Raw genomic sequence first — 26,392 nt, 5'->3', positions numbered from 1 at the left:
TCAGGGAAGAGAGGAAAGCTGGAACAAACAGCAAATCAGCTTAGGGTAGAGATTTATATGCAGTTTGGACTCACAGTTTGTCTTATGGCTGCTTTTGCCTCTGTGCCTCTTCTGGCTCAAGTCTCTAAGAAGGGGCAACTCCCTCGGTCTCCCTTACAGGAACCTGTTGAAGAGGAGGAGCTTGTTTTGCTCACCTTTGCTCATGCAGGGCTCAAGCAGCCTTCAGGACCAGGGTAACCTGAGCAGAGCCCCACTAAAAAGTTTCAGGAAAAATCTACAGTAAGATTCAACAGAGGGTGGCAACTCAGCCATGGGGGTGGATGTATAATACACAGCAGTGCCTGCAGGCACTGACCTACTTGGCTTCTGTACTGGCATACAGTGAATGACAGCTCCCATCTCAAATACAAGAAGGAATACATGGAATAGGAGTCCCAGGGAGAGAGAATACTAAGCCAACATCTTCACCCCTGGATACACTAAACTGGGTACCAATCCATATGTCGGGACCTAAATAGCTGGCCTCCTTCACAGTAGTGCTGTGTGCACCCAGAGGCTCATTAAAATGAAGTAGAGTTGCAGGAAACTTGCCTGCTCTGAAAATCAGGCTGGGACTAACCAGATTTGATAGCTCTGACCTTAACAGATACAGCTGTGAAACACAGACAAGACCAGCAGGGAAATAATATGATTTCTAAAACACAAATTAAACGCTGAATCTTGCAAATGCATACACTGTAGCTACACATCCTGTAGCACCTCTAAGGGCAAAAACTGACTTGGCCACTTAAAATGTGGGCTTTTAAAACACTTGATTCTGTAGTCTGTAGGTTGCCTGAAGGACAGGCAACCTCCTCTGTCTTCTACTGTCAGATACACACAGTGGATATTTAGTGCCTATCACTCTGTTTTCTGCCTTTAAATACAGAGATACAGTGTGGATGTCTTTAACACAAGAAGTCAGTAAAAGCATTACACCAGAGAAGACAGCACAATGAACTCACCTTAAAGAAGAAGTTTTTATTTCAGGTTAGGGCAAGATGGTTAATAACTGTGTTTTTCTGATAGGGCCTACTCTTATATATCTCTCACCAAGAGGCAGGCAAACTCCCTGGCTTTGGAGTAAATAGCAAGGTAAGATTTGCCTCTGTGGAGCTCATTACAGGCTAAGGGCATTAGACCCTTTCTCTTGTAACAAATCCTTTGTGTATTTGCAGAACCCCCCCCCCCCCAAAAAAAAAAAAACACCCAACTTTCAAAATTTTGTTTAAAGTACTTAAAGTTCAGTGTTCAAAGCCTCAGATCACATTTGTAGCAGATTTAATAGGGCAGTACTGCTGGCCTCCAGAAGGTACTTTTTTACCCTTGCATACTAAAGAATAATTACACACAGAAAGGCTAATTCTGCCATCTCTTGTACCAGGTTTATGCTGAAATAGGTCCACTGATGAATGAAATTAAGAAGACACGAGACTGCAATAACCTAATACTGAATCAGGCCATAAAAAATATAATCTGCTTTATCAAAAATGTAGTTGACTCAAGAGATTTCTTTTCCTTGTTTCCTACACAGAGACACTCTTTTTTTCACATAAGGAATTTGTGAAAAAGCAATGCCTGTAGGGTTCCAGGTTCATCACAAAGTTAAGTGCAAATTTGTCACAGGTAACAAGAAATTAAAAGACAACAGGAAAATAACTTGTCCATACAGCTTTCCATCCAGATTTTCAAGCAGATAAATATGAAGTTGAATAAAAACTTAAATGCTGCTTCAGTTTCATGACTGTTAGCTCTTTATCCCTGTCCCAGAACCAAACTGTGTTCTATAAAAGAAGAAATTTATCAGTGCAGTTCATTTCACCTGCAATGAAAAGTAATTTATTGTGCCTAACTGTGAAAAGCAAATTGGTATCATCATCTAGGAGTTTGTATCTCACAAGAGTTGTTTCTGTAATTTGCCCTTCTTTTGAAAAGAACTAAGATTAGAGTTACTATGTAAAAGCCTGCAACTAATATTAAATTAAGCTGAGTGCATAAAAAGTTGCTAGATGATAAAGGTTTGAAAGAGATGTATGTGTGGCACAAAAGGAAGTACAATATAGTTACGGAAAACCTATTTCTTAATTACTAGTGAGACACCTTAGTCTCAAATATTACAAATAAATTCAAGAAAAAGAATCTTTTTCTCTCAAAATGTGTTTCTAGATAGCTAATATGTTAATTTGAGAAATAATGCAGGAAAGAGTGAAAGAACTGATCATTATTTCTTCTGTGTTACTGAAAGGTAATCTGCATGAGCACAACTGAGGGGGAATAAACTGAGAATTAAACCTTTATCCTGAAGCACCTCACCACTGGATACCCTTAAACACGCTTAAAAATACCATCATTCTTCCTAGCAACATGGATGATAGCATTTGTATTTTGCCACTGGAGCATTAGCTAGTTAAGCTTAAGAAAACTCAAAAGAATAGTGTAGGACAAGGGTTAGACAGGAGTTGCATACAACACTGAATGCTCACTCTGCTTTACAAGTCCCTTGACTGCACAAGAGGGACCGAAGGTGAGACCTTTCCAACAACCAACAACTGGTTTATGTCTGCTGTGGCAGATCTCTTCACTATGCAGCTACTCATTTTCCAGAGAGGTAACATACAAACCCCTGAGCTCTTATTAGCACATCAGCAATAAACTCCAGTCTTTTACACTGCTGAAGTATTATATACAACAACTGAGACTCCTTCTTCTCAAATCCAGTGCCAGCATCTTCCCATACACTTGCTTTCTACTCTGTCCCCTCTCACTCTTTCCTACCTGACGTTTTCAGTTACCTTGTACACACTTCACTGATGCTCCAGCTCCCACCTACACTGTCTTCCTAACCCAAGCCTCAACATGTAGCTCCTTCCCATGTTACTTAGCTTTCCTATTTATCTTCCCATCACTGGTAACCATCCCACTGCTCCTTCCCTAGGCTGATAATCTGTTTTTTAAAACAGGCCCTAAGATTTATTTTTTTTTCCCTTAATACCAAAAATTCATAAAACCTTTATAGGAATCTATGGAACTGATAACAGATCAAAGCATTGCCTTTGCCTTTACTTCCTTTAGAAGGAAGGACATGAAAAATATCATCAAAGGCACAGTCAAATTTATAAAAACTAACTGGAATAAAAAAAAAAATCAACCCATCAGAACAGATGGTTTGACACCCTATCTCATCCAGCCAAGTACTGGACTCACAGAACCTCACTATATTACATGATTTCAGAAAGAAGGCACCTTTATCAGCATAAAACTAAGTGATCTTCAGGCTGTGCTGCTCAGAATGGAGCATAGAAAATGAAATCCAGCTGACTCCCACAAGAAGCTTTTCCACAAAAGCGGAAGGGATTTAAACCCCACAGCGTAAGGAAAAGAAGCACAGACTGATCAAACATAATATCCCCAAATGAGTCTGCAAGTTGGTAGCAACAACACAACTACAGAGAATTTGGGGTTTCTTGGATCTTGACTACACCAAGCTCTTAAGAGGAAAGCTTTTCTCCTTCCTTATCTGTGAAGTACGACAAAGCAGTAGAAGGCAGCTGTGCTTTCTGACTTAACCTTGGTTAAAGAAAAATGCTACAAGCCAGAGCAAGAGAAACTGTTCTCTGTGGATGCATTTTCTGTTGAGGGTGGGGAGTTGTGCTCCTCTGGCCACTACTTCCACATGAGTGCATCTCCACAAATTGCAATCTCCTTTCCCTGGACAACCTTCATCACCAAATGCTGAACACACTGATGAAGCTGATGAGTAAAGTAGTGTACCAGCTTAACCAATAGCTGATACAGCAAGTGTGTTGCATCCCTTCAGTGACAGCAGCTTAAAGCAAGATAATTACTCTTTTGACCCTTTATCCTCTCCCTCCCCATCAAAAGGGCACCTTCCACCTGCCAACATGGCAAGAGTGACTTTTGAAAGGAGGACCTCAGGCAAACCAGAATTGCATGCCGGCAGCAGTGAGCAGGAAAGAAATTTGCCTTGTAAAATAGCTGGGCCTCCAAAGTCCCAAGTGTGGCAGGGCACAGACAGAAATATTATAACCAGCTTCAACAGCACAGAAAGATGTATCATGCAGGCTGCTCTAATGGCAATGAGAAGCCCACATATAGCAAATAATGTTGCAAGAACCTTTGTGCAACAGGTAGGGGATTGGAAAAGGCAGTTTTCTAAAGGGAAAGCAGGGAAAATGGCACTCAGCAGTGAATCAAAGGTGAACAAAGCAGAATCCTCTGTCAAAAAAGACTGATGCTCACTGATTCTGGAAAGGAAGATGTCTCCATGCTGTACACAGAGGATGCCCAGTTTCGGGATCCAGTCTGCTCTCATCAACAGCTCTTTATAGCTGCCAACAACAGATTGCAGCAGAACCAAGGCTTGTGCTTTCTAGCAGTGAAAGCAGGACCAGGGGTATATTCAAACAGATAGTGATGCTACATACTCTCAGTTTTATTCTTGAACAGCAGAAACTGTAGTAGTAAAGGCTTGTTAAGCATACACAAATAAGTCAGAGTATTTCTGTGTGCAATTAATCATGACTTATTTGAAGATACTCTGTTAGCATTCCCATTTTCTGCTTCCTGAAACTCCAATTAATGAGGGCCAACCCTCAATCTAAAAATATTTTATGTGTTGAACAAAAGCAACCAAAAAAAAGTTATTATCTAAACCAACAAAATGTTCTCACAAAAGATTTCTTTGCAGTTTTTGAGCAGAACAAATGACTTAAAAATAGAGGTTGAGCAAACCAGATTAAATAAGTACTTAAGAACTTGGAAGCAAAACAGTTTTTATTTAATAAGCATGTAAGTGGTGTTTCTGCCATCACTGCTATTAGACTTCTGCTTTCTCCTCTCCAATGTCTGCAACTTATGATCTCAGAAAACAAGCAAAAGTTTAAAGTGTCTCTGAAACAAATGAGTGAGGAAATGAAATGTGTTGTTTGTGATAAATTTGCTACACATATTTTTGAATCTATAGTTTGCCTGTCTAAAAACATTTCCAATGGCTCTTTTTCACTTAGGAGGAATAAAATCCACTTTAATTTTCCCTAATATTTCAAGTGCTTAGGTACTTAACCCAGGTTACTTCTTGAAACAGTTTTGTCTCAATTAGGAGAAGATGAGGTTGGTGACATTGCATGGGTTTCATGCGACATGTCTGCTGAAACACTTAATCTGTCTTCCATAAAATACTTCATGCCTTTACTAAGGGTAGACCCTCTGCACCAGATCATGGCAAACACACCACACCTGTGGACTATTCTTTATAGTCCAACAACAAGACAGTGTGAAAGCAACTGATCAAAATAGCCTTCAAGTCACAAGTATCCCCAGAAACTGAGGGGGAAGCTGTTTTTATCAATATAGACTTCCATAGTGAGATTTCTAAGCACTGCATTTTGACACAGTAGAAAAATCTGTAGCTATTTCAAATACTTTTGGAATACCTTTCCCTTACATCAGTCAGAAGAGCCAGCTATAAATATTCCTGCTGTATAAGCATGTTTCTTTCATCATACACTACGTGCTTTGATACGATGGTGGCTGTTATTTCAGACCCTAAGCCAGGTTTGTTAAAATCTGTCCAAATAGCACATACAGGAACATGCAAAAGATGAAGGAGCCATGCTACAAATAGAGCAACTGCAGATGCTACAGTCCTGCCCACATACACTCTAGTGTATTTTTACACAAAGCCTAGCACTGCATCATGCGGGTGCCAGCTATAGCTTGTACCGTGCTGCCAGCAAAACAGGATGCAAAAGCAGATAACAAGGAAAATTCTAGGGCAGTTTCTGTGCACTAAGAGGAACAGAATTTGTTGAGTCTTTTAAGAATCACCATTGTAATGCTTTACACAGACACTGAAAGCATGGATGCAGACAGCACTACAAGCATCAGTCAGAAATTATTTCAAACTCATCTGTTTGACTTACTTCTCCCCTCCTTTCAGGCTTTCTGAACCTTGAGAAACACTACCTGGCTGTCCCCTTTGTGCCAGAACAAACCATTTCTCTGCCACTTGGACTTATCACAGTAAACTTTTAGATATTCACACAAGAAGACAGAAGACAAAACAAAAAATGCTACACAATCTTGTGGAAGAAAAACATCTGAATTACTTGCAATTTAAAGCCTTGACTTTCTATTTCATTAAACAATAACCAGAGTTTATCTCAGAATAGAAAATTACAGCTTGAGCTGCACATCCACAGCTGAACCCAAGCTGTAGCCTTGTTCAATCATTTACTTTTGTAGGGGTTCGAAAGAGTCAACAGTTCTGCGATCCTGCAAACATTTTCACCCTTTATTTCCCTTTATTCTAGCTGAATGACAGTGCTCTGTAGTAAGGCTCTGCTTGGCAGAGGTACAGAAGAACTAGAAGTCTCTTCACGTTGCCCAATGTGTATGCAGTGGAATCACCTCAAGAGACACGTGACAAACGCCTCCCAGTTTCCCTGTGGCTGCTGGTGCCCCCCCTGAAGCAGCAAGTGCCCAGCTGAGCTCACAGTGACCCCAAGCTCCTCTGAGTGCCACCAGCGCAGCTGAGTTGCCAGCTGGCACCTGACAAAATGCAGGAACATGAAAACTAAAACGAGGGTTTGAGAGGAGCAGGCAGTGCTCACAAGGCAGCTGGTCTGAGGTTGGCTCTGCACAAACTAAGGATCAGAGCATGGGGTCACGCTAGAGAAGACCATCTCAGATGCAAAGCTTTGAATTGTAAATAATACATTTACAGCAGATCCGTGGGAAAAAAAGAACACCCAGGCAAACTGCAGATTTTTAACATTCTCTGTGCAGATCTTTACTACATTATTTATGTGCATGTTCATTAATAGAAAGCAAATCACAATGTGTGCCAGAGATTATTAATCCCCTCAATAATGTAATTTCATACCCCTTTAGATCCTGAAGCACCACATGCAGTACTACTCCTTAGGCTTACTTGTTGCAGTATAAAATGGAGGGTGGTGAAGGGAAAGGAACATACAGCACTTTCACAGCAGCTTTTAATGCTGTGGGTTACAGGCCAAAGAACCAGCTTTAGGAAAATAGGGAGGGGAATCCATCTCCTCTCCTCAGCCTGCGTCCCAAGTAGTCTCTGAGGAAACTTGCCCTCACTCTTTCAGTGTACCACTTTGATCACACACATGGAACAGGCTGATACCTTCCTGACTGCAGCCCAGCAAACAACACCGTCTTTCAGGCCAGCCAAAAATAATGACCCCTCAAGTGAGTCATAGAGCATATTGCCATTTATTATCTAAGACAGTTTCTTTAATAGTTCTGCTACACTGGGAATTCAGTTAACTCACCTCACAGACTGGATTTCAACATTATTTAAGCTGCTGGATTTCCATCAAAGGCTTAAAAGACTTGGTTATTTTTCATTTATTTTTAGTTTTTAAAACCATACAAGAAATGTCACTTGACAAAATTTATAGCTAGCCCAATGGCAAGTCTGGTGTTGGTTTGTAAGATTCCTGACAAACCCTACTTCTTTAAAAAAGTAAATTTAAAGAAAAAATAAGACATTGTAGAGTAAGAACATTCCTATCAGAAATGACAAGTAACTTTCTCTTCTCCAGAGATCAGGCTTACCATGGTTTTATGTGTACTGAATAGTCTGAGATTTTTAATTGGGAAGATATCAGACAAACTTTTTTGGTCCTTGTTTTTTCTGCTTTCCACTATTTTTTTTTCTTCTGCTTCTCACTGATTTTTGAAGACTGTGGCTGATAAATGCTATCATTTTCAGCTTAGTCCTAATCAGGTCATATCCCAGTTCCCTGCCTGGAGTTCTACCCAACAACCAACACTGATCCAGCAGAGCCATCCTCCTCTCTTGGTTGCCATAGATACTCTTTGGTGACCTTATGACACATTTACTTGGCTGGCAAACAGAAACTGTCATCACATCGAGTGCTGGTCCCTCTTCTTCTCATTGTTATTAATATCACTCTTTTTACTAGTGGCACCAAGATCATTGCATACATATTCACTCACTGAGATCACTGTACAGCTTCACAGTGAGGTATGAACAGCCTCTAACGTGCCTCCTGCAACTGCTTCAGCAACTGAAACCACTCATACTAACCCAAAACACAGACCAAACCTTCTTAGAAGACATTGTGCCAGTGGAAGGCTCCAAACTAGAAGTACAATTTCAAGACCAAGCCCAATCACAAAGAGTTTTATTAAGTTTGGGATTTATTACGGAAGTGCTTCAAATTTCTTTCTTAAATTATTCTTCCCAGCAGGCTAACTTTCTTTTACACTGCCTTCCTTTCCTTCTAAGGCATTTTAAGATCTTTATTTTAAGATTTTTATTTTTGCCATAATCTGAGGAACAAAAGAGGCCATTAATACCTTTATTTGGTTTGTATAGTTGGAGAACATGTGGATATGAAAATGACAGCAAAAGAAGAAAAAATTCAAAAATCCCACAAAACTTACTTGAAATCAAGGGTTTACTTTTCCTAAGAATATTCAAGTCAGAACAAAGGAAACTACAGAATATCAGAGTTTTCCATAGAATAAGTGATTCAATTCTCAATCATGGAAAAAGAACTATATTTAGAAAGATGTAATACATTTCTTTTTCTTCTGGTAAATTTAGCGTAATTGGGAGTACCAGATGGCCACATATCTATGGAGTATTCATCTCTATCATCCTGATGTAGAAACTTTAGAAAGGAAAAAATCCTACATGTCTTGAGAGTAGCCTGTGCAGACCACATAATAACAAATGAGATTATTATGTACAGCCTCCAAGCAAATGGTCTTTGGACTTTCATCAATTTATGTATGCTGTGGAATGTCAAGTTATTACAATTTTTTTGTGTTAAAAAGGCTTGAAGCACTATCTTTCCAATTTAGCCCAAAGATAATACAATGATAAACTTCTACTACCAATAAATAATCACTAGGACACTTCAGCTATCAGAATTTGAAAACACTGGTGGTATGAAACATCGGTTTACTTTTTAAGTGCAAGTGAAGAATGAAAAGCACAACTCCAAATCTCAATCTGAAAAAAGGAACACACCCACCCAAGCATCACTGATACACACAGCAAAAAACGCACCCCAGCAAAAAGAAAACTTTAATGCCACTTTAACATTCCTCAGTAAAGAAAACTTCCTGGACAAGTTGTGTTGGCAGCTCCACAGCATCCTTTCCCAGAGTTTCACTCTTGCAAGTCGATGGCATTAAAAAGCACACTTACAACCATTACTGAGTATTAAACAGGTCTTTAAACTGCAGAAGAGAGGAAGGATGATGCAGTGCCAAGTCTCCTTGGGTGGGACTTGGGAGGTCCAGCCTCAGCTCTCTGCCATGTTGCCCTTTGGGCCATGAGCCTACCCCGGGACTCGACTCTGCAATCTGAGCAGCAGGGGCACCACACCTTCCTCATCTGAGGGGAGCAGTCAGGACAGACATGGGGGAACCTGAGAGAATTCAGGCTGGTTCTGACGTGCTGCATGCAGGCTCCCTGCGTGGTGGGCTCTGGAAGCCTATCCTGCATTTCTGTGTTCTGCTTTCACCAAACAGATCAGTAAAACTGGAGGAATTGGAAGGAAGCGAGTAACTTTGACTTTGACAAGCACAATGAAATTCTGCCAACCTTTCCACTTGAAAAATTACTGATTTAGACACAGTCCAAAAATAATAGCAGTTCTGTTCTAACTTCATGGCTATAGTAACATTTTCAGTACTGCCATGTTTCTGAAATACGATCAATGATTATTAAAAAGTTTTCTTAGAACAGCTTTGAGGTGAAATCTAATGTTCTGTTTTCATAGACTGCAAACAAATGTGATCAGTGCTGACATGAAAAGCATTTGAACTGTGCAAACACTGTTTTCTTCTATAAGCAGTAACAGAAAAGCACCATCCAGGACTTGATCTAGCTGATTTCAAACTATTTCAAGCACTGTCTCTACACATTGTGTTAAAAATAATTTAATGGGTTTTTTTATAACACAGAATTGAAAAACATGATGACAACTGAAGAACCATTCAGAACACAGGCTCTGGTTTCAAACTATGTTCATGTCAGGGAGGATCATGAGCAGATATTCTTATAGTACTTTTCTTTCCCCCCCTCCAAAATAAACTTTAGTATAGAATGTCCTACAATGACACATCCCTCAAAGGATTTCCCTCCTGCTTGCCCACAAACTGTCCAGCCCCCACAAAGCTGAACGGATTGCATGTCAGCCCAACTAATTAATTCAAGCTTACAAATAGCTACCCAATCATTGAAGGCTATGTACCTACACAGTGTTTTCCCACACATACTTATTTTACTTGTGTATTTTATGTTTAGACAGCCTAATATATTAATCAGTATGAAAAGAGGAAGAAGACAAAATGAACTATATGATTTAAGCCTGGTTCAAGATCATATTACTTGCCTCAAGAGTGTAAAGTGGCCTTTATGTGTATGAAGATCAAACCCTGTGGGTTGGTCTAACCCAAAATATTGGTAGGTTTGACTTCAGCAGTTACAGCCCCCAACAAGGAAAATATATTTATAGATATAGTCTCAAAGACCAAATAGTTCTTCAATCAGTAGAGGTCTCATTCTAAAAGACACTGAATATGCACGGAACTCTTTAAGCTCTGATTAATTCTCCCAAGAACACTACTTGACCAAACCTTAAACACAGAAACAGTCTGATGATGATTTCAAACATGGTGGGTTTGCTCTGCCCTCCTTTTTCCCCCCTTTCTTTTTTCTTCATAGTTCACATACATTTGCTCACTTCACTGACTTGAGGCTTACAGCAACAAAACACAGTCAGGAAACCCAGTTGTCATTAATTGCTAGTAACATCACAATTACAGCCAGGAAAAAAAACACTGCTGAAAACTCAATATATTTTTATCTACATATATGTGACTACAAACAACTTCTTTGACACCAGATATGCCATGCACTCTCTACCCACCACTGCAGCTTCAACCATGAACTTATCTCTTCTTAACCCTTTCAAACCCTTTCAAGTAATTTGTTATAGTAACAAATAAAACAAAACCAAAACCCAGAAATCAACATCCTTGTGGTTTTCCTAACCAAACTACAGCATCTTTCTTCTCAAGGGGAAACCTCAGTATTTGTGTACCTGTGAATTGGTTTTGGTGCTTCTGTAGCTAATGGAAAAATTTCTCCATGCACATCACTCAAGCTGTGGCAGACCAGGTGTGCCCATGGCCAGGGACAGTGTAGGGACATCTTCCTGACAAGGCCAGACACCCCCCACACAAACCACGTGCAGCTCAGTTAACTAAGAAGGGCCTTTGGCACACATTTGGAGAAACCTCTGAACTCCTGTCTTTGTGACACAGCATGTGAAGTGCTGTACCACATGCACTCTGTAAATTTGATACCAAAGCTGACTGGAAAATATCCACCAGCACTACCCTTAGCTCCACGTTCCCATGGTCAGCAATCTCTCCTAGCTGAAGCCACGTGCTCCTTCTCAGCAACACGTGACAACTCACCCAAAGTATCAGCCTGTAAGGGGAAGGATCAGCATCAGCAAGCCAGGAGTGAGTTTTTTGGGTAGGTGTTGGGGCCTTTTTGCTTGTTTCATTTGGTTTTGGGGCAAGGGGTGGTGTTGAGCCAGTTCTATATTATGATGATAAAGCAACAGCACCAATGTTGGTGAGGCCAGTGCAAAATGGTGTTGTCAGATGTGGCGCTTCCCTTCTAGGAGGATGAGAGTATCTTAACTGAATGTCCAAAACATTAAATCTACTTTCAGTAATGGACAGAAAATTATACTTAACCAGAAGGCCTAAGTAACAGCTCTGTATCTCAATCACAGGCCCAGCACAAGCAGCCACAACTCACAGTGCCTGTAGCATGTACTATCAGTACCTTGCAGACCTGGAGAGCTGAGGTGTCACTCCCACCCTCTCCCTCAGCAAATGGTCAGTTTGTCAACAGAGAAAAATTCTGCTAGGAAATTAAGAGATTAGCAACTCATTTCCATGGAATAACTGGGCATTAATAATAAAAAAGGGTCCACTTTAAAGCAGCTTACTTATACAAGCAAAAACTGGGGTAGCACACATCATTTCAGAGGTGTAACAGAAAAAGGAGATTTGCCCTTTAGCTATAATCCATGAAGACCAAACAGTCTTGCAGTTCTGCATGGAAAGGTCTCAACCACTTGGGAGGAGGTCTTCAGTCAGTGCCACCCACTTCAGTGACAGATGAATTAGGCTGACAGAGTGCCCATTTCTCATATAAAGGATAAATATAAACAGTCACATAGAGCAGATGGACAGTCAGACAGCTATTAAAAGCTCCACAGATAACCTTCTGGCACTATCACCCACATAAAACAGATACTGAAGAAATTTCATACACAATAGTTCTCGAGCTCAGATATTCTAACACAGTTAAGATCCAAAGAATATGCTTTTTAAGTTACACAGATGATTGTCCATTTATTTTGTAAGAGAAAGCCAGGCACATTCAACAACACACTTCTTGAACCATTAACAAAGCAGAATTCACTTTTCTTCTTCTCATTTTTAGTACATACACAGAGAAGGAATTAATAAATATTACTAACCAGAGCAATACTGGAGCTTGTCAAATAAAGATCCATTTATTTTCAAAGTATTGCTCTTGCTAAAATTTACCAAAAATATTGTATCTTCTGATTGTTTCTCACAACAGTCACTGTAGCAGCACAAAGCTGGGCAGAGGCAGCTGAACTGATACAAATTGCAGTCTCTGGCACTGTGTGCTTTTTAGCACAGCATTTTGAACTAGCAATGGAAAAAGAAATAATTTTTAAGCACATTTCACGAAGCAGCTCCCAAGAAAAAGGTTGTAATCACAGACTTTTACAGATGTTCCAACCTGCAATGCTTCACTCCCACTATTGTTCTAAATACTGAGTACCCGCCCTCCACTCCACACACACTCACACGCAGACACACGTGCACACTCACGTGCACTCGGTGTCATACCATGTACTTCACTTCTAATAGTAAACCTGACAGAAAGGAATTTTATTTTTACACTTTCACACCTCCCACTCCTAATTAATGTCAGTCAGCATCTTCTGCATACTACAGAAGTACACACTGCAAATATACATGGCCTTATCTGTGCTCTGTGCAGGGCAGGGGCAAAAATTTCCATTCTTGCTAGAAACTGAGTAGGCTCTATGTGATGGATTCACACAGGAAGGATCTGGGGATGCATAACTCTCCTTTAATGACCCTCCTGAGTGGTCAGTTAAAATGTTCTGACTTTTGGGGGGGATATTTCTGTTGGTTGGTTTGTGCTTTTCACCCCACAGCTATGAATCAGAAGCAATTCTCCAGTTCAGAAGAGTTGTTGCAGACTTCCCAAGGTGCAAGAGGGCTCAGGGACTTGCCAGTACATCCTGACAGCTGCCAGGAACAGTGGCAGCAGTGGGAGGGACAGCAAAGGAATTTTGCCAGTGACTTCAGTAGAGCCAGTCCACACTGTTTGGATATCCATGGACCAGAGCCAGACAATTAAAAGCACTGGTACTTACGGGGTAAGCACCTCTACTTGCGCTCCCCAGCTGTCCCAATAACCACTGCAGTAGCAGAACTGAGGATGGGAAAATCTTGGTCCCAAAACCCAATGCAGACAAACTTGGTTTCCCAGCACACACACCACTCACTTCTTTTTATAGACTGCTTTTCTCTCGAATGCAAAAGTAAATCCAGCTCAGATGATTTCCCTGTCTTAACTTTTGTACAAGAGGAAGACAGAAAACTAAAAAAAGAAAATTAGACACTTCATGAAATCCGTGATTAAGACACAGAAACTATCAAGACAGATGGGCTGAAACATTCAGGGAGCTTCAGTTCAACAACCCATGTTTTTCAGAGGTCTACAGTACGCTATTGTCTTCTCCATTTAGAGATTTTAAATCCCATTTTTCATTGCAGTAATTTAACACCATTTTCTAAACTTGGAGCACACTTACTGGGTAGTCCAAAATAAACCCCAATATTTACTTAACTAGCACATGGCCCTAGCACCTAACTACATGGTGTTTTTACCCGCTCTTCACTTCTTTTTTTTGGGTGCAGGCAACAGTCACAGCCGCTGGCTTGTGAGCTTGCTGGGGAGGCAGAGCAGGGTGACTGCAGATGGGGGGAAAGTAAGAAGCAGCACCCAGCTGCAGCTGCCTGTGTTCTGCTGCAGGCTTTGCTGTCCTGCGTGCCCCGCGGGAGGAGCTGCTCTCACTGTCCTTAGCAGGCTATTGCCATGCACACAGAAATACCAGGCCAACCACACATGGAACTCCCTCTCACAAACGTTTGTCTCCCAAGGGCGAGAAGCAGAAGCCAACACTGCACACTCTGAAATGAGGAGCCAAATGCTTCTAGCAAGGGTGATCTGCCCCTCCACAAGCTCCTTGCTCACAGCAAGGACTCAGGCTGGTTCATCCTACCACTGGATCCCTTCTTCCCTCAGAAATTAAGTCCTCTTTTCTGTGCAGTGCACAAAGCAGTCACTCACCCAGGGGAAAAAAAAAGAAAAAAAAAAAAAAAAAAAAAAAAAAAGAGGGGGCAGGGAGAAAAAAATAAAAAAGGAAATCTGTGACTCTGCACTTGGCAAAAGCCAGCGATCAGCAACAACTGCCGAAAGCTGAGTCACTTTTTTCCCTTCCACCTGGCGAGTGGCTGCCCCAATCCATTCAGCAGAAAGCCTCTTTTCACCGAAACTGGCATAAATCTGGAGTAATTCCCTCCGTTTCAATGGAGCTGCTCAGGATTTATGGCAGCGTGACACAACAAGCAGAATCCTGTGCACTGAGAGCTACAAGCCCAGGTTTTCTTGCAGGAGACGGCGCTGCTTTGCTCTTCAGGCTGCGATGCCAACCATGCAACAGCACTGATGCCACGGCTTGTTCTATTTTTTCTGATGCTGTCATCTCCAGCAGATGCTCTGCAAGCAGGACCTTTGGAGAAATCACCCTCTTTCACACACTACAGGAGAATTTTTACGACCAGAACATTTATTAGCTTGAATTAATTATTTTTCAGATTTCTTTTTTTTTTTCCCCAGATTTCATTTAATGCTTTAATTTGGTTTAGCAAAGATTTATAAAATTATTATTTTTAACATCTCACTGGGCTGTGTGAAACAGAGTTCAGAAGACAGCAGAAATATCTTCTGTGCAGATGATGTGTGAATAAGTAAGGGATGAGATCAAGATTTAAGGAATACCAATCAGCTTTACCAGACAATAATCTACTCTATTTATGTTCTCAGCTTAAGAAAAAGCATTGTTAGTGGATTTATGCATGCACTGGAAGCTTTCTATAAGCAGGGAAAGACACTGAAAAAAACTACCTAATACACCCCCCAGCATGCAATGCAGTGGCAAGCAGAATAAAAAATGGCAAATGAACACAACCCCCAACCTTTGAAACAGGGCTAGTCCAACAGAGGAGAGCTTCAGCTTTACAGTAAACACATCACTTATGTAAAAAAAAATGCATTCACACATATACCAAGGCACTGACAGGGTTTTTCTAAACAAATGCAATGAGTCTTGTCTGCCCTGGCTAAGTACATTTACAACATCCAAGCACGGGATGTAGCTGCCTGGAAACAGCAGTGTTCATGTCGTCCTTTCAATATGGGGAACACAGTGTGCTATACAAATATTAATTTAGCCTGAACAACCAGTGAGGTATGCAAATATTACTCCCAGCTTCAACTGGGATTGATTTGAGCACAGAGGAGCAGGAAGGGGGATTTCTAGCCGTGCTTCAGGAAGCCAGCTCACAGCCAGGGAGAGCTGGAATCTCGCAGGTCTGCAAGTTCTCTCAGTAGCCCTGCCCTGACCAACTTTCTAGACCTGCCTGTTCTCTACAGGCAACCCAGACGAGCAAACATTTTCTGTGTCCTGACTGGTTATGCTGCCAAATTCAACAAGGCAGCTGTGCAGACATGGGTACACTGTGCAGCACCTCCCAGGTCCTGGTTTTGACATGGTTCAAGAAAAGCCACCACAGCCACTTAACCAGGCAAGAGGAACTGCAAGAGACCCCTGCTGGGTACCACTAATGTCCAAAAAGCACTGCTGGTGTAAAAGCAGAGAAAAGCAGCAGGAGCTTCAGCAGCTGACACTGGCTTCTTGTTTACTAGGTAAGTTGCAGAACCCCTGGGACTCAGCTGATGAGGACAGGGCCAGAGCAGAAGTCCAGTCGGTCTTGCTGTGTACTTTGCCTTTTTAAAGTTCCACCTCTAATCCAAAGGGAGGAAAGAAACATTTGTGAAGTCAAGCACACAAGAAAAGGAGAGCTGAAACAATGCAGATCTAAGTGACCTGGAAAGAATGATCTCCTGCACCATTTTCTTCTACCACTCCACAGAATAGCAGTAGAGGAAAGTGAAAGGCAGAGAACTGGGTATCTCAAGGACAGGGCATATAGAATTGCAGCTTCAACCAGCAGCTCAAGGAAAACAATTCTCACAGCAACCATGACACTGAAAACTATTCAACCCTCTTCCTCAAGAGCCTTGGTTTTAGCTTTTTACAACTCTGGCAAGTAAGTGAATTAATATTTTAATAGAAAATGCTTAATACAAACATAAAGAATATTTTAAAATATTTTATTTAAAATCCTGTGATATCTGACTCAGACTGATCTTTTGAGGGCAAGTTTCAGGACAAAAATCTGCCATTTTGGAGAGAACAGGCAAATATGTATCACTGTCTGTTAAATTTACTTCTGCTGCTGCTGCTGTTGTTGTTGCTAATTTACAGAGATACAAAAATGGCATCATACCCTGGAGAAAGTCTGAAAATTTGGCAGAAGTATTATGCTGATCAGAGACATGTTCTTAGCTATGCCTGTGAAAAAATCACCTATATTTGGTTAATTTTTAATCTTGAGGGCGGGAGGCCAGCAGCTGAATCTTCAGACCTTTCAGCAATGTAAGCTTTACACCCCAGGCTTTGATACAGCTCCACATGGGCCACAGCAGCTATGGAAGGGTCTGTCTGCATGGGGTTCACTGCAGAAGAAAAGACTGAACTCTAAGTAGCTTTGGGATTTCTGAAGTCAAGAAACCACAGTTAGCAAGGAAAGACACTGTACTTCGATGTACTGTTCTTTACCTGAATATATACAGAAACAAGGCAGAGATGCAGAAAAGCGACAAAACAGTTGGAGATTCTAGTTTGATTTTTTTTTTTTTTTTTAAGAAAGTAAATCCATACAAGCAGCAAAGTGCAAGCACTTAAAGTATCCCCACCACAGAACTTACCAAGGGTAATATTTTCTGGTAACCCAGCATGCCAGCATAGAAGATTCATGGTCTGCTGTTCTGTAAAGCATCCTTCTCTTTCAGGAGCAGCACTCAGAAAGGGTGACACAATGCCAAGCTGCTCTCCCTGTATTCCAAGGCACCTCCACTCAAATGCCCCCAAATCCCATTTCTTCCTTGTCAGAAATCTTTGTTAACAAATTTCCCTTTTCGTTTATTTTGTGAACTGTGCTTGTCTTTTTTTGTTTGTAAACAAAGAAACAAACAAAAAGCCAGAATGTAGCAAGGCTCTGCCAGAACTCAATTAATAAATAACGAGCATTGAGTGTTTTTGATCATTTCCTTCTGTCTGAGCCTCACAAACTGACAGCAAAACAGCGTATGACCCTTTACAGAACAATTTTGCTATCACATTACATCCTCACTGGAAATTAAGAACACAAATTTGACATTTTGAATGGGAATGGCCCATCCAGTTTGGTTCAGTGTTATGCACTGGGAAGTCCAGAGCCAGCTGCAAGCCAGCACAGCAGGATTTGCAAAGCATCCATGTATTCACACGGTAAACCCCAGCACAGCCTGCACTAACTCTGTCAGTCACTCTGCATTATACAGGTGTGATTAACACTATTTTGTTGGGCCTTTTGCAAGACATAACTTGAGCTTAAGTTCAAGCAATTCCTCAGGATGTATGAATCCACAGCCATGGGAAAAGCAGGAAAGGTGAGGAGAAAAGACATCCTATCCTGTTGCTACATCTGGAAGCATAAGGATGCAAGAAGTGACTTTCATATTCAAAACTGGAAAATGGGAAAAACAAGAATAAGAGGTGTTTAAAGAAGGAAAAGAGGTTGAGACCTGCTGAAAAACTGTCTGGAAAAAAATAAAAAAGGATGACTAGAGAATACATTCTGCCACAGAGACAGTGTAAGAGAATAGAAAAACATATAAACAGAGACAACTACAGGAGCATTATCCAGCATTGTGTTTAAAAATAGTGGCCAGGAAGACAGATTCTCATTCCATCTTTGTTGGCATAACTTTACTTGACAGGAATATGCTAAATTTGTACCAGCCATAGATCTGCATCCTTCATTTATAAAGAGACAAACCCAGTATTAATAACACCTTTCTGTGTCCTGGTGTTTATGAGCACGCCATCTGTTTGCATTTGGAAACTGCCCACCATACGTGCTAAATTGTCAAAGATACACAAAGTGGGCAAAAAGTTAAGATTTCCATTACTTCAGCCCTAATTTGACTAACACCAGCACTAAGTGATCTCCATCCAAAGCATAAACATACTCCTTATAAACTGCTTAAATGCCAGTACTCTAAAGGCGTGACTGTTCATGTGTTGTAATCTCTCTAATGAATAAAATTCAGCTGCATCCACAAAGAAAAGTAATGTTGTTGACACATCACCGAAAGGAAGCAAATAATGGCTCACAACACTAAGAAACCTGATGAAAATGGAAGGAAAATTACCCTTTGAATAATTTTGCATGACCCATAAGTTTTAGTGGGCTACAGGGAATACAAACTCAATTGTTCCATTTTGCTCTCTTGCAGATGCTTTCATTTTTATATGTCCACATATATATATATATTTTTAAATGCACATTTACTGTCTTTTTCAAACAGTTTAAACTGCTTTGGGTGCAAAGGAAAGGCTGGATTTGAACTCTTGGATGAACCACATGCACAAACTTTTTCAGGAAAAGAATGTGGATAATAAAATAAATAAAACAAAACAAAAAAGAGGATAATTTTCCTTCCCTGTCTCTTTAAGATACTGCTGCTTTTCAGCCACACAGTGAATGCTTCATTCAAATAACAGAACATGGATTTCTCTTAGTAACTGCAGCTATAATTGTAGCAACTGCTTATACTGCTTCCATCCTATTAGTGTTACAATTGTCCAAAGCAGAACACTCAACTAAATTGCCCTCATTTCTTATAAACATCTCCTTTTTTTTTGTAACAGGAAAAAAACCCCAAAAGCCTTCAGAATGTTACCCCTTTCTTCTGTTACCTTCTTTTGCTTCTTTGGCACCGAAAGCATGCAAAAACAATACTGCTTTCCCTGCCTTCAATGTTTGGCAGCCTTTTCTTAAACAAAAACACTCTGATTCAGTGGATGCTCTGCCCACTATTACAGATAACATGCCTTTTTCAAAAGTGAGTCTCTTAAGGACAGTGTGGGGTAGCTTTATTTGCAGTCATTCACCAACTAGTATCCCATTTAGGATCTAGTAAGAATTGGCTCTTAGCATCTTCCTCTGCTGTATATGGTATTTGCATGCATATTATGCAAAACAGCGATGAAAATAAATGGCCTGGGTTGTTGTGTTTACTCATACACAGAGGACATATCTCTCATGTATTCTTACTATGATGAAAAGGCACAGGCATGAAGAGTCCATCTCTGCATGGAAATAGCATGTTGGGCAGAGTGGGGGCAGCAAGAAACCCAACTTTACTGACTCTTACACTGATAAGATGAAAAAACTCCTGCATTGTCAAAACACTAGACAAAGTGTATCACTTAAAGCAGTTACAGCTCCTAGGTTTCAGTATGCTTCACTGGAAAGCAAGTTTTTAATAGCATTATTAAGGTATCACACCATGATTATTCTTACTTGGTTTTCAACTTAAAGTGTTTTTGCCTGCTGCATTTCCTTTTTTGGCTTTAAGGAAGGGTGGCCCAATAATTAAATTTAAAAAACCAAACCCAGCACAAAATATAACCGCTTTGATTTACAGGGTCAGAGGAAGAGCTTTGAAATGTCCAATAAATCCAAACACTATTTCCAGTCTTCCTTCTCGTTCACTCACTATTCTGCGTATTTTCCTTTTTACCCTTGAATAATATATGGATAAGGCAAGCATATCCCATTTATTTGCTCATTACGCAACCCATTCCTACTGTAGTAACATCCCATACTTCAATAACTGTGCACATTCTCGTTACCCCATCACAATAAACCATCAGAATGGGGAAACAGACTTCAGTGTGTGGGTCTCTCATTTTGGCAGGTTTAAGAAAGACGGAAAAAAGGGAAGAGGGGGAAAGAGAGTGGATAAGAACAGGAGGGAAAGACAAAAGCAGGGCTTAGCCTTTCACATGGGAAGGTATGCCAGAGGACAACCACAGTGCTTCTCAGCAAAACTCCAGGGATCCATGTCTGCAACAAGCTGCGTGCTGAGCACTGGCATGGGGTGCTGAGCACCAGCTGCTCCCACTGCAGCAAAGCAGGTCACTGCCTCACTCAGGACTGAGCTTCTGTGCCACAGACCATCGCACTCGCTGCTGCCCCCAGCACAAGGCATGCACCAGTTGTCTTCCACAGGGGCTGCCAAGCCCCTTGGTCACACCATTGCATGCAGACCCTCGCCTACAGCACGTGACAGGGACATGACCCCAGAGACAGTGGCAAATGTCATGATGTCAGCTCTTTGACCCTGTCAAAAATGTCAAACACAGCAGAAATACAGAAGACACTGTTTTAGTGATACAATGCTAAGAAAGTCTAGGAAAAATATAAACTTAACCACCAAATTAATGAAATTAAACTCAAATAATCTTCCCTCTTAAAACTCTGAAGGAGCACCAATTACCTTCAGTCACTCAAATGAACAAAGTTCTCTATGGCGTTACTTCTCAATTCTCAAAAAATACTCCTGGCAGTATTTTGAGCATTATGGGAACACCTGAGTGCACGTGTTAAAATGCACATTTAACAAGCCTGGTTCTTCTCTCGCTGAAATCAGCTGCCCTTAATTTGAACAGCAGGAGACCTGGGCCTTTTCCACTGCCATGTTCCTTATCAGAGCTCTATAAATGTCACATCTTTATTTTATTACTGAAAGACATATTTTATAGATTAACAATAAAAGCATTCTTGTACGCGAGTTTTCTAGCCCCTGTTGAGATTCTGAATTCTTGAAGGTCAAATAAAGCAGTCCATAGGAAGGAGGAGAAGAAAATACTCTGCAATATCCTTTTAAAGAGCCACCACAGCAAAGAGAGAATAAATAGCTGATTTGTTACATGGCTTTGAGGGCAGCCACAAATGCTAAAACCACAGGTAAATGAACCTGGTCATGAAAGGAGCAGCAGCTCATCCAGTACCATATCTACATTAGTTAACTTTCTTTGTGATTCAAGTCCAAGACTTTTCATTGTTCTATTTCCGCCTATTCCTCTGCTCTGGATTCCCTTTGTGACACTTTTATCAATGGAAAATCGAGGGAGGGATTTCCAGCTGGGAGCCCAACAAAAAAACAGGAGGTTCAGTCTGTTTTTTTCACTTGCTCTGCAAGAACCATTTCAGCACTAGTAATAAAAGCAAAACTACACAAAAGAAAAAAAAAAAAAAGACATGACCTGAAATTATTTTAGCATCATAAATACTTCACCGCTCTTTATTCTGCAGTACGGTTAATGTCACACATTGGCATAATAATTCTCTAGCTTAAACAGAGCTCCTTGCAAATAACGAATTTATATTAAGGGCCACTGTCAGTTAGAATTCCAAGGAAATACAAAGAAAAAGAGAACAGTGGCATTGGTCAGATCTACTCTTTGTTATGCCCCTGCAATTTTGACAGATTTATAGCTGCAGTGTCATAATATTAAAAAGTTTAACTGTGTCCTCTGTGAGTGGTGAGGAAAATACACACAAACAACAAGGGGAGGCAAGCAGCACAGTGGGAGCCACACAACGTGGATTGTGCACAGGGACATCCCCATGGCCACACCTGCGGGTGTCATTACAGCAGCGTGGCACTGCCACAACCGCAGCCAGGCGGGTGCTTAGTTTAGCTGTAACCTGAGGAGGTGGCTTTGAAATTGATATCATTTGTACTAAGAGGATTTTCAAGGTAATTTTCAGGGGATAGATTTGGTTTCATTTAAGACCAGAAAAGACCAATAATCATACTTTTAAACATTATGGCAATGCAGACCATTCATCTTGGGAGGCACTTGGTACAGTAACAACAGAGTAACAACTCCCATGCATTTATGTGAGCACCATTTAACACAGCCAACACGCTCCTTGAAGTCCAGAGCTATTTTCATACACCACCAAGGAGACCCAGCCACCACCACCTTCTCAAACAAATGTCTCAAGGCTTTCAATAGTCTACTATCCAATCACTGCAGGCTCTGCTAGTGTCCTAAAGACAAGTGAAATCTGTTTCTCTTTTTCACATGTGTAGCCTGTAAGGGCTCTGCTGAGAGAAGTACCTTTTTTCTTTCTATAAGAAATTGAGGAAGTTATCATCACCTCAGTTGCACAAGCTTGTCAAAGGTGCAACAAGACAAGAAGAGAAAAGCTGAAAGCAAAATACAAGGGTGGAGAATCATATGCAAAGGCTGTCTTCTTAAAGACAGAGAATACTTAAAGATGTGTCTTAAATTAAAAAAAAAACAAAACAAAATAATTGGCAGTCACCATCATCAAATAACCTGAAAGTTCAGAAGGCATCTGAAAGAACATTGCATGGCACCCAAATTCTCTTCTATTTTTTGGTCGGTTGGAAGAATATTTTCAAAAGCTCACATGGATTTCAGCTACCTAAACTATAACAAATTGTAAACTAGAAAACCTTGACTGCTAGCATTCTCTGAATCTGTACCACAGACCTGTTACAGGGAACAACAGTTTGGGGAGAATCACGTATCAAGTACCTGCCCTGCAGATACCCCCAACAGGAGAACATGCCAAGCAAGAAGGGATAAAATACTTGCAACATTTTTGATGAGACTGGTGAGAAGGTGTTTTCATTGCTAGTGCCACAAAACCCAAAGTTTTTTAAACAGGCTACTATTTAAACCCAGTTTTACACTGAGCTTTTCATGTCTTCCCTAAGTCAATACATAAACTTCATAAATGACCAGGCAAACCCATAGATCTAGGTTATATGTCCAGCTCCAACCATTTACTTTATTGTCTTCCACAACATAGAGCAATTCTCATTAAGTAGTTGAATGTGTAGAGAGCTCAGTAGAGAGCGAAGGAAGTTCCTAAACCAAAAATAATCCATGGGGCAAACTATGTGTGGAAAAAATTAATATAACTTGTGTGAAGTCAAATGAAGTGACTGAAGGAAGTTTATGTGATCCCAGCAGACACAATCACATCACAGACAAACCAAACAGGAGGAAATATCCTTGAAAATATTCAGCTCTTTGGAGTTTTCTCAGCTCCAAAACCAGACAGCAGCACATGAGTAGGTTACATTAACTAAATCCATCACGGAAATCTCCATATAATTTCTGATCACTGTCTAGGGTCTGGTTTTTCACTGTGGCCAATCTCTGAGAAAGACATCAGAAAAGCAAAAAAACCCACACAACACTAAAACACAACAGTAAAACAAAGAAACAAACAAAAATACAAAGCCCCAAACAAACAAACAAAGAACCCCACAAAACAAGGGAAAATTACCACACCCACAGCTTAGACAAGACAAAAAATGAAGTGAGGGAAGAAATCACTTCCCATCCCTGCAGGTAAGGTCAAAGTTTTCTAGCACTAGATTTGAAAATAATTAATATGAGACCAACAAGTTAAATGGCCTTACAGGGTCTTTTTAATTTATTAAATATATTTTGCTTTAATCACATTAATTTTTCAGAAATGTACAATAATCTTTGTGGTTTAAAATTACTTTGTATCCATTTTTTAATGGAGAGTATTTTTATTCATCTAATACATTATCCTTTCAAGAAAATTAACATACTTGACTACAAGTACTTAACGGGGCACTAATTAATACTCCTATTTCTCCTCATTTAAAACTCCTTTGAGAAATGAGGTCAGAAACCTGGTTTAACGCAGAAGACACTTCTCAGAGGCTAAAGGGGGAAGGCACTCAAAAGGCACTTGTCACCCTTCAGCAGGAGGACATCCCCTTTGAACGCTAAAGCCCAGCCCGTCAGCGATCGCCCCGGCCGAGCCAGCGGCTGATGCTAAGCAAGGCCCTGAGCAGCAGCTGGCCCGGCAGCACGTCCCTCTGCCCCACGCCTCATGAACCGCGAGAAGGAATTCTCCCACTTCTTGTTTAACGGGGAGAGTTTTACTTTTCCCACTCCTGTCAGCTTGCGGCAAGCAAGCTGCCCACCTCTCCCCGGGAGCACGGCCGAAGGGCTTGTCCTCCTACAGCCCGCTGCTGAAGCCACTTGTTCCCGTGCCGCGACACAGGACGGGCGGCTCCGCCTCCCTCCGCGCAGAGTCCCTGCCTGAGGCACGGCGCCCTGCCAAGGCTTCAGCAGCGGCTGTGCCCCGCCAGGAACGCCGGCAGGAAAATGCGGGTTACAAACACCTCCCAGAGCTGTTTGGGACGCGGGGAACTGCTGCAGGGTTAAAGGGCCAAAGCAGAGACCAAGCGCAAGCGTTTCTGAAGCTCTCAGGAAATTTGCAGACACTCACCCGTGGACTTCACATTTGGGTTCGCTCCGCATTGTCTACTAATTGCAATTATCTAAGAGCGGCTCCACGATGGGAGGAGGGGAGGAGAAGAAGGCTTCCTTTTGGCACAGCTTCTTCAGAGTTCAAAGGACACATATGGCCTGCAAACACAGTGCAGGGAATAATGTAAAATTAAAGGAGGGATGAGAGGAAAATGAGAACGCAGCAGGGACAAGCACTGTTCTGGATCTGCTTGACTGGAATTTTAAATAAAGAAACAGGAGGGAAAAAATCAACAAAACCACCACACTTCTTTTAATTCCACATCTGAACAGAAGGAGGGGTCACGGGAGGGGGCCCACATATGAAGGGAAGACCTCTGGGGTGCAGAACCTGAGTACTTCTGCAGGGGGCAGAGACCCCGAGCCCGACGGCCTCAGCCCGGCAGCAGGAGCCAGAGGACTGCCCAGAGAGCAGGGCTGGAAGCTGCCAGAAATACAAGGGCTTCGGGAAATGCGCAACCAACACCTCCAAAGAGAAAGGATGGGTTCATTTCAGAATAAACACGTGTACAGTACCAAACCTGCAGGGAAGGACAGCCTGTCTACCCACAGAGTAAAGCAAGGAAAAATAAAAAAAAAGAGTCCAAATAGCGCAGGTCACAATTTCCCTTGCAGTGCTCGTCTTGCCACACAAAGAGAGCCACACAAAAGTCAGCAGCCTGCTAGATGCTGCCTGTGTCCATGCCAAAGGCTGACACCTGCTTGTGGCCTTGTCTTTGTTAGGGCAGAAACCAAAGGCTGCTCTTCTCACTGCAGGGCATATGAAGGGCAAAAATAAATAAATAAACTAAACTAAACAAAAAAAAAAAAAAATCCACAACAATTCTCGGTTGTAATTTCTACACAATTATTGCACAACAACCACCCATAATGAGAGAATGAATTTATAACCACACACGAGCTATATTTACCAGTGGACTGGTTACAAAGCAAAACAGCAGGAAACCACAACGTGTGTCTTCATCTTAACTCCTCAGCAGTGGTGCAAAGCAAGCCTGCCCGTGCAGCAAGGCAGGCTGGGCAGGTGAAACCCAGGCACACCCACCGAAGAGGAGCACAGCCTTACGGGGACAGAACCTGGACTGAGCAGGGCACAAAGATGCTGCCAGATAGTCAAGGGAAGCTATGTAGAGGTGCAGCTAGAAAGACTTGTTTGTCCTCAGGGTTAAACAGTTGGCCACACCAAGAAAACTGAAGGGAGTCTTGCCTCCCAACTATCCCAGCTTCCAGAAATTTTGATACCTAGGCAGAATTTAAAAAAAAAAAAAAAAAAACAAAAAAACAAAAAACCACTAACAAAGAAATAAAATCTGCAGTCAGGATCCAGCAGATGAACCGTTCCTGCCCCTTGAGATGAACAGCCACTCGCAGACAGCACTTTGTGCTCTTCTCCCATCAGCTATTCAAGTTGGCCCCACGGCAAAACGGGCACAATTCAACCCGAACTGGGACAGTGGGACTGTGCCACAAGAGGAGGCCTGACGAGGTCAGCAGCTGTGCCCCAGATGACAAACTTTTCATCAACTGGGGAGAGTTGATTTGGCTCAGCCACCATAAATTGCTGCGCT

At 41.4% G+C, this 26,392-nt stretch overlaps 1 protein-coding gene across 8 annotated transcripts in view; it reads right to left on the bottom strand.

Annotated features, from left to right (window-relative positions):
• The window catches only part of ATXN1 (ataxin 1), a 243,927-nt gene that overhangs the window by 120,464 nt on the left and 97,071 nt on the right, over positions 1–26,392 (bottom strand). For 7 of the 8 annotated variants that reach the window (XM_041475506.1, XM_041475511.1, XM_041475508.1 and 4 more), the window contains one exon: positions 24,784–24,923. The exons of the other annotated variant lie outside the window; for it this stretch is intronic. The gene's annotated coding sequence lies outside the window, so the exon portion shown is untranslated. The remainder of the gene's footprint in view (positions 1–24,783; positions 24,924–26,392) is intronic. 8 annotated transcript variants of the gene reach the window in all.

This window comes from Pyrgilauda ruficollis, unplaced genomic scaffold (genome assembly GCF_017590135.1).
Source record: "Pyrgilauda ruficollis isolate IOZ18807 unplaced genomic scaffold, ASM1759013v1 scaffold35, whole genome shotgun sequence".
Classification (NCBI taxonomy): domain Eukaryota; kingdom Metazoa; phylum Chordata; class Aves; order Passeriformes; family Passeridae; genus Pyrgilauda; species Pyrgilauda ruficollis.
The sequence above is the reverse complement of the archived record's forward strand: the minus strand, read 5'-3'. Positions and strand labels throughout refer to the sequence as shown.